The sequence below is a fragment of the Gigantopelta aegis genome, chromosome 14, assembly GCF_016097555.1.
Source record: "Gigantopelta aegis isolate Gae_Host chromosome 14, Gae_host_genome, whole genome shotgun sequence".
Taxonomy (NCBI): domain Eukaryota; kingdom Metazoa; phylum Mollusca; class Gastropoda; order Neomphalida; family Peltospiridae; genus Gigantopelta; species Gigantopelta aegis.
In genome coordinates, this window is record NC_054712.1 from 5991856 (window position 1) to 6002060 (window position 10205).

Consider the following 10205-nt stretch of genomic DNA (forward strand, 5'->3'; position numbering starts at 1 on the left):
TTCTTTGTGCACCACTTTTGAATGCCCAATAAATCCACCTGCAAATTTAACTCTAGTTCTGTTGGTTACTACCATATGTGTGCATGGTTGCATCATCGGCATACATGTCAATAGAGCAGTGTTTGGCATACAAGGGCATATCGTTTATGTAGATAATAAATAGTAGTGGACCGAGAATTGAGCCTTGGGGGACACCGGCCAGTACTTGCTGTGATGAGGATTGTAAGTTCCCAACTTTGACAATCTGCTGACGATTTTGTAGATAGGAAGTAAACCATTTGAGACTTTGATCAGAAAAATTTAGAAGCTTCAGTTTATAAAGAAGTATAGAATGATCTACAAGATCGAAGGCTTTCTTTAAATCTAGGAAAGTTGTTCCTACCATGTTATCATTATCGATAGACAAGATCCACTGATCAATTACGTGTACCAATGCAGTCTGGCATGAGTGATTTTCACGGAAACCAGACTGAGCATCATGTAGGAGGTTATATTTAGTCAAGTATTTATATAGATGATTTGAGATATACCTCTCAAATATGTTTGTTATAGTTGGTAAAATCGAGATAGGTCTGTAATTCTCTGCTTTGTCTTTATCACCCCCTTTATATATTGGAGTGACTCTAGCAATTTTTAATGTACATGGGAAGGTTCCATCAGCAATACTTAAGTTGATTATGTGTACGATGAGTGGAGCTAGTGTGTGATTACTAAGCTTTAATATTCCAGGCCCAATGCCGTCTAAACCGGTAGCCTTTGATGAGTGTAATTTTGTTATATAATTTACCACATCGTGTAGACGGATATGTGGTATTCTAAATGGCATGTTATTTACTATTTTGTTTCTAAGATAATCCGGAAGTATAGTGTGATTTTCAGGAGTCAATTTTTTTCTGTGAGATGTTAATGAAATGCTCATTTAAAGTTTGTAGAATGTCACTTGCATTAGTAACCAAACTGTCATTTATTTTTAACTCTGAAGGCATAGGTAACCCTGATCGTTTTCCAGATAATGTTTTGAAATGATTCCATAAGAAACTTGAAGATTTGTTATTCTGAACAGCATCTTGAAATAAATCCTTCTTAGCCTCAGCTATGAAATTTAATGTTTTATTGCGCCACAGCTTGTAGCTGGTCCAATCTTTTATTTTATGAAAATTATCACGTTGCATTCTTGAGTATTTTATCTTATCACTGTACCATTTTGGTTGTTCAAATCGTCTAACTCGTTTTATTTTCAAAGGTGCATGTTTATTCAGAATATTAATTAGTGTGTTGTGCCAAAGTAATAAGGCCATATTAACATCATTACATGAAAAAATATTGTTTATATTGGAATTGTTAATGTCTAAAAGAAAGTCTTCAGTGCAAAATGTTTTAAAACACCTATATGATATAGTTTTATGAGTGTTATTTATCATATTTATATCAGAATTGTTTGTATATTGATTAAGACTAACTGTGATAGGATAATGATCGCTAATAGCAAAACATGGTATACATACTTGAGTAATCATACTAGTGTTTGTACAATAAATGTGATCTATGATAGTCGAAGAATTTTCGGTTATTCTGGTAGGCTTATCCACTATCTGAGTCAATTCATATGATTTCACTAAATTGCTCCACTTGGTATTAGAGCAACCATTTATGAAATCGATATTAAAGTCTCCCATAACAATTATATCAAGGTTTTCATTTAAAGCCTTTTCCAGCTGAGTGTCAATCATATCTATCCAGGACACATGTGAGTTAGGTGGTCTGTAGACAAAACATAACAAGATGTTTTTAGCATGTTGTTAATTAATTTGTAGCCATATAGTTTCTGCAGGCAAGTCTTCGATATCATTTGGTCTTTTATAGGATAAGGAGTTTCTAATATATACAGCCAGTCCTCCACTCTGTTTGTCCCTTCTGTCTTTTTGTTCCAAGTTGCATTGATCAATATTAATTATAGTATCCGGGATTTCCTGGCTTAGAAAGGTTTCACATAATCCTAATATATGTAAAGAAGGGTTTTCACCCATTATCAATGAGATTTCATCTAGTTTTGGCAGTATATGTTGAATGTTCCAAATGGCAATATTGAAACTTTTTGTGGGGAAATTAAACTTGCTTTTACTTACTGAAAATTTTGGGCTCTTTGTTTTCATATATATTATTGTTTAACTGCATGAATGATGTTTTTTGTTTCCATGATGCAAATACGTCTAGATGTAAGCATGTTCGTCTGCTTCGTTTACCACTTTGGACGTCATCGCTGATAAAAGTTACGCGCAGTAATATTACAAGAGGCATCTCGACATCAGAGCGAGTGTTCGCTGATAGGGACGGAAGGCGTGGACGGGAACTGGCACTTGTCTTGGCAAGGCACCGTCACTCAGCACACGGCGAGCAATTTGTCAAAACCCGCAATGATCAAAATCTCTCCATCTTGATTCCTTGTCATTCCCGCTATGCCACAAACTTCAATGTAACCCCTTTGCGCCGGTCCGATATAATTCTATTGGCGCTATCGTGTTCGCGTAACCAGCAATTTCTCAGGTTCGCGTATTTCGCCTTTTTTTACGACATTTTTATAGCGTTTACGAGCAAAGACGGGAGATAATTTCATGTGTTCTTTGATAAGAGTTTGGCAGCGATAGCTAACTTCTAACTAAACTGTTGTATGCGGGGGATTTTTTTTAATACACCTCGTTTATAAAGCTCTGCAGTCTGGGTGGTAGTGGTTTAGAGAAAGCACGCGAAGAAGAAAGAAACTCGCTAAACGCAGAAGAGATGACACGATACGTAATAATTTAATGTAATGGTCGCCACCAATGGCTATCTCGCAGATGCAGAAGGAGAAAGGCATTTCTTTGGCTTGGTTCAGTTATCGGATTATTTTCCCACGTAGTATTTATTGGCCGTTATAAACGGTAAAATATCTGTGTTCTGTTTTTTGATACCTGGTTGTAATATTTATTCAGCATTAAGTATTCAGCAGTTAATGAACAGCAACATAACTTGTGGTGCACTCGGCAACTAAGCAGTCCACCACTAGAAACACCCGATACACCATATAATTTAAGATCTAATCTCAATGACGGTGGTTGGTTCGCATTTAAAAAAAAAATTAAACTCAGTAATCAATTACCAAATAGTTGATTTTTGTTGGTTTAATGACAATACTAGAACACGTTGATTTATTATTCATCGGGTATTGGGTGTCAGACATTTGGTAATTTGACATATCGTTATATTGTTCCATTGGTCATGGTTATGGTCATAGGTTTTAACGTGCACATTCAGAACAAGCTGTTGTAGCGCACACCTGTCATGGACGCAGGTGATGGCCTCGACCGGCTCCTCCGTCCAGGACAGGAAAGGGTTGGGGTGGGTGGAAGAGGGGACCACCCGCGCTGGCACGTGCACGAGAGCACCAGCAGCCCGATCGGGGTCGGTAGCGGGCCGTTCTTCCATTAGTAGCAAGGGATCTTTTATATGCACCATACCACAAACAGGATAGCACATACCACGGCGTTTGATATACAAAATTAGTTGGATCAATTTAAATAATTCCTTATAATGAACAACAATACGATGCAATAATTCGTTACAGTCACAATCGCAATTTTCATGAATATGAATAAAAACAAGCGTGTCATTCTAATAGGGTAATCATATTGTTTACTTTTCATTTCAACTCTTTCAGTATCTCCGTTATGGATTCAGATCACAGTTGCCGTTGATTCCTTGTTGAATTACAGTAAGTATTGCATTGCCTTCGGACGTAGTGTTTTACAGAACTGATCGTTACTACGATTAATTAGGTGTTCATTTCTGTGGATGTCCCAGTTGGTCGTATTGTTGACGTCATCATTATGTATGCGAATGTCCTCTACCGAGGTTCAAACCTAGTTTTCTTATCTTTCTTATTTTTTTATATTGTTTTTAATGTTGAAAGATATTGTGTGTAGGCTTTATTTGGTGTTGTTAGTTATTGCTTTAGTTATGTTTTTGTATATATATATTTTTGGTGTATGTGGTGTTTGTTTAAGTTTTTTGTTGTTGTTGTTGTTTTGTTTGTTTTTGGTTTGTGTGTGTGTGAGGGGTGTTTTGGTTTGTTTTGTTGTTTTGTTTTCTCTTGTTTTGTTCTCTTTTTGTTTTGTTTTTTGGGTGGGGTTTTTTGTGGGGTTTTTTTTTTTTTTTTTGGGGGGGGGGTGGTTGTTTTGTTTTATTGGGGTTTTGATGTGCGTGTGTGTGTGTGTGGGAGGGGGTTGTTTTGGTTGTTTGGGGGGTGGGAGGTTAAGGGGTGTTGGTGGCGGTTTGATTTACTTTTTCTAACTTATTTGTACGACGTAAAAGGAAAAAAGGAAATTTGGACTTCAGAAAAAACTCCCAAACAATTCAATCAGGCGAGTTCGGGGATGCGAACAAAGTCCTGTTTTGGCATTTTGTTTTCACTTGTATAGTTCTTTTCCTCGAAACATTCAATATTACCCATAAAATGTACTGGTTCATTAAGAAAATAAACCCGATTAAAAAATTCCTTTTGTCGGCCATGTAAACAACATTAACAGAAATAGAATTCAATTGGTATATCTCCAATATGGCACCCAAAGGGAAATATTACAAATCTACACATCGAAAATATATTTCAGTGTTGCAGCTTAAACATCCACACCTTCCTTCTTATGTTGTTTAGAAATGGAATTTAAAGGGATGGCTTCTGTTATTTCAACAGAGAATATTAGGCCTGTATACAATATAGGATCACTAATTTAAACTGAAGGTCTCACATGTTCTGCTGTAATTAACCTATCATAAAAAATGTATAAACAACATAATTTGACAGACCACTTAATGCGATAAACACCATTCCAAGGAAGAAATGCCGCCGCGGAAAGTGGAATCTAACCCGTGGGATTAAATGATCGGCTAAAATGGTCAATGGTTTATTTTTACCGTCACTTCTCTGGTGTAAAAGATGTTTACCAGAACACGCCACTAATTTTCGCCTGTTGCATCTGCTTAACGTCAAGTCTCATTCCGCGCTTTCAGCCTCTCCATTGCCCTCTGACCTCACGTGCAGATCTCGCGAGGGACTGTACGTCTCGCGCAAAGGTGGAACAGTTCTCGCGAGCGCGTGCGCCAAGATCAAAGACATACCGCCATTGGCCATAGCAGCATTTATACGTCGAATTAATTTAATGCGACTCCAAAAGCACTAAACGTGACTGAGAGCATCGTGTATTTTGTCCAAGTCGGTTTAGTTTCCTCACTAAATGCGCTGATAAAAATGTTATGGCTAATTTCACGAGCGATGGTAGAAGATAAAAGAAAGGTATACCGCATATGAAAAGGTGTATGGCTCTCGTTTACCAGACAGACTTCGAAACTGAAGTCGTACAGAACTGTAAAACTGCATGTAACAGTGTGTCGATGCACCAGTTTAAGTGTATATTGCCTTTAATACGTTAAAATAAAGAGGTAAAAAAAGAAAGAGGGGGGGGTGTGTGTGTGTGTGTGTGTGTGTGTGTGTGTGTGAGAAAACACCAAGTTGTTGCGTTAGCCTGTTACCGTATGTTTAATATTGTTTCGGAGCTTGTTTAGAAAGCAACAAAATAAGAGAGGGAAAAAACTGGAATAATTTGTATTTTATTAACTTGTTTTAAAGGGACATTCCTGAGTGCTGCGATTTTTAAGATGTTATCTACTAACAGAGACTTTTTAACAGTTGTAATTACATATCAAATATATTTTTTCTGCATAAAATATTAGTGGCTGTATATTAAACGTGTTTCTGATCGTTCTAATATTTGTACTAAGTTAAATTTCATTTTATATCCTAAAATATGTTTGTTTTTTGTACGTACAAAATTATTTGAAGACAAAATCCAGTTTGGGCATCTTACAAATATTAAGACGACCAGAAACACATTGAATATACAGAGAATGATATTCTAAACAAGAAAATATATTTAATATGTAAGTTTAATCGTAGGACTATTTTATTAGTCGGAAACATCTTACAATGCAGCAAACTCAGGAATGTGCCTTTAAAGCATATAATGGTATTAAACACTCGACCAAATTAGGCGCCAGGAGATATTTTAAAGATTTTCTTTTCTTTTTATATGATGCAAAATACATAGATTTTTTTTGTTTTTACAAAGCATACAAAATTTGCATGATGCTAGGATCAGACTACCAACTGTCACGACGAAGTTGGCCAACTCGCCGATCTCACGACTTCTACGACTGCCTACTTGCTAATCTGAGCGCTCTTACAACTCGATTCTCGCCGTATATACAACTCCTACGACCGACTGATTTTTAATCTGAGCGCACCCGTCTGAGTTTGTGAGTTGGGGAAATTCAACGCAACTGTCGAGTTGGCCAACTCCGTTGTGACAGGTGATAGTCTGATCCTAGGCAAACGCTTGCTAGACAAAGCAAACAATTGTTTGGGGTGGGTTGTTTTGTTGTTGTTGTTGTTGTTTTTTTGGAAGGGGGGGGGGGGGGGGGGGGGGTAATGTAAGTTTTTAAGGTGTGTAACGTTTCTTTGATACTACACAGGCATAACTGGCGGGAAAAGTTTTTAAAAAATAATTAAATATTTATTAACTGAATCCACATGGTGCGCCTGTTATGTTTCCCATGTACTGTAATCAAATTTATAAAAAAAGGACCAATTTTCTGCACCTCATGATTAATTCTTTCTAAAACCACGTATACTTTTATACAACATATTAATTATATATCAATATATAGTTCTTAGTTGGTTAGTGGTTAGTGAGAGAGAAGAGGGTGTAGTGGCGTTACTCATTGAGCCTTTAAGAACTAGCTTTGGGTTGGAGCCGGTATCGGGTTGCGAACCCTGTACCTACCAGCCTTATGTCCGATGGTTTAACCACGACGCCACCGAGGCCTTTAAATTAATGGCCAGCACAAAAGAGGCCGCAACTCTAAAGATATTTGATAATTTGTAATTTAATTATTCTTTTCTGAATACATACACTATGCAACATCACATTCGCCATTTTAATAAGTGTATCTCAATTTAATTAAAACTGTTTAATGTTGTAAGCAATGGAAATTGATTTGTTTCAATACGTAATGGTGCAAGAGTTCAGACAAGGGACATAACTGGCATTCTATGTCTTGTCTGTAAATAATGTATTTTGTAATTATTTTTAAAACTCTTGTCTTGTACTTACTAAATATATATATATATATATATATATATATATATATATATATATATATATATTGGAAATATAAAAATATATATAAAAAAACATAAAATATCACATATAATAATAATTATCTAAACAGCGAGCAATCGCTTTATTGTATTAACATTTACTTCCATTTTTTTTTTTATAAATATTTTTTTATCTCTTTCTTACCGACTTCAAGACGTATATTACATTGCTCACAAAGTACGATTTCCCAACAATGATTTACAATTTATTTCCATATTTAAGACATAATAAGCTGTAATATCCACATTTATAATTAGTCATAAATCGTCCATATGTTATTTCACTTACTAAAACCGGATGTCCACAGCGCCGTCTGTCGGTGTTTGCATTGCTTCTTTTAGGTTACATTATACCAAAGAAGAGTGTTCCGTTTCGAATATTTAGGGAGTAAAAACAGCTGCGGCTGTGACTGGTAGTAATATATGACATTGATTATTTGTGAAAATACTATTATCCACTGGCAATAAATAAATACACTTGTATGTGTTATACAGTTGTTATGCAGTATACACCAGACGTTCATACTAGTGCATGGCCAAAATGGAACTGCGATTTTCACCCCCCAAAAATGACGTAATCTCTTAAACAGTGTGTGAATCCCCATTGTCTTGCAGGTAGATTAGATGTGAGGTGCCACACTTTTTATTCGTGTACTGCCTAGATGTACGCTGCTTGTGTCAGTTTTATTAGTATAGGTTAACATTATCGGCAGTAGCAATTGATTTGGTCTGTGGAGTCTTTACCAGTAAGCTACAATGACCAATTCAGGAACTAGACAAACTACTTCGCAAACTTTTAGCGAAAAACCGGCTTGATGGATGTAGATAAGATATCAGGGAATAACTCCTTTGGCGGAAGTGTGTTTCCATTTTTACCGAATTCCATAATTTGGCCAAGCCGGACATACAAGTCAGTTGGCGTGTCCTAGACATGTACATGAACCTTAGCTCGATATTATATGGGGCTGCTGGTAATCTCTTGCTAAATTTCTAAATTAAAACATTATAATAAGTTCAAAGTTTTGAGTGTGAAAAATATTTATCTTATATTTCATCACCACATTTAAAACGCTCACTAACCAGACTACGATTATCCTCTCATAGTCTATTATGCGAAACGGGTCGATATCATAATATACCTTATGATCAGAGCTTGAGGTGCTTGCGTCACAGGATCGAACCACCTCGGTGGGTCCATTCAGCTGATTGGGTTTTTTCTCGTTCCAACAAAGGCCGTGGTATGTGTTTTCCTGTCTGTGGGAAAGTGCATATAAAAGATCCCTTGTTGCATTAGAAAAAAAAATGTAGCGGGTTTCCTCTGATGACTACGGGTCAGAATTACCAAATGATTGATATCCAATATCCGATGATTAATTAATCAATGTGCTCCAGTGGTGTCGTTAAACAAAACAAACTTTGTACCTATGGATACGAGGAGCGGTGGTTACAGTGTCCGCGTACTTTACGCGTATTGGTATGTTGTCTGCAGCATAGTACACATAAAGTATTTAATATTACTTAACGCTGATGGAGAAATGTAGCGGCTTCCCACTGAATGGATGAATCAATTTTAAATGAATGTCTAACGACACACCAGCACAAAAATAGATTGGATATTGGATGTTAAACAATGCTAAACATAAATACATTAACGATCAATATCAATATGAAATTAAAACCACAGTGAAAAGAGCCGTTACCTAACAGCCTGGCAGTAATAAAGTTCTGCTTTGTTGTGTTCTGTCAAGGGTATATTGACAGTGCTCACACTGAGGTGGGGGATCCTTCTTCAAACACAAATCAATGGGTCAAGTATGTATGGCCGATGCATGTCGTAAGAATTTCCAAATAAGTTGAGGGTGGAGTCGAAATGATTCCATCACATTTTGTCTTCCAAATATATCTTTCCTCGTCGGTTCAAAGTGGGTTCCCTCTGAAGTCTACGTGTTAAAATTACCAAATGTCTGACATTCAAAGGAAGAGCCGATGACTAATTAGATCAAGTGCTACAGTGGTGCTCTATGAAAGAAAGAAATGTTTTATTTAACGATGCACTCAACACATTTTATTTACGGTTATATGGCGTCGGACATATGGTTAAGGACCACACAGACATCGAGAGGGGAAACCCGCTGTCGCCACTTCATGGGCTACTCTTTTCGATTAGCAGCAAGGGATCTTGTATATGCACCATCCCACAGACAGGGTAGTACATAACACGACCTTTGATATACCAGTCGTGGTGCATTGGCTGGAACGAGAAATAGCCCAATGGGCCCACCGACGGGGATCGATCCCAGACCGACCGCGCATAGAGCGAGCGCTTTACCACTGGACTAGATCCCGCCCCTGGTGCTCTATGAATGCCATATCTTCAAAGTGTCGTCTTAAACAATTTTCAATTCTGGTATCAACGTGTTATTTGTAATTTAAACAGTATATATTATTGGCGATTCCTTTAAGGATTAAAAACGAAAAAAAGAAAGAAAGAAGTATTGTCGCGTTTACAAAGCCAGATTGTTTCTAACACGCGTGTAACTACATGCATTTACAATGCTTGAACACTCACTGTAAATTTAGCCCAGTATCTGAATGAATGAACGGATGTTTAACGACAACACGAACACTAAAAATACATCGGCTATTGCGTGTCAAACACTGGTAAATGAATGTATAAATGATGATCAATATAAGCATTCGAACGTTAAAGGCACACTGTCACGGATTTAAGGACCTTATTTATCTAAAAATGGATAATAAATAAAAATTACATTAATTATTGGAAACCAAATCTAGCTATTGCATCACCTTAACTAAACCATGATGGAGCGAAATCCATGTCATCCCTATCGGCAATTTTAGTTTCTGAATTACTGTTGTAAAAAATTACTGTTGTAAAAAATAATTGAATTATGGCAATGGTCCACATTGCCATAATTCAATTATTTTTTACAAA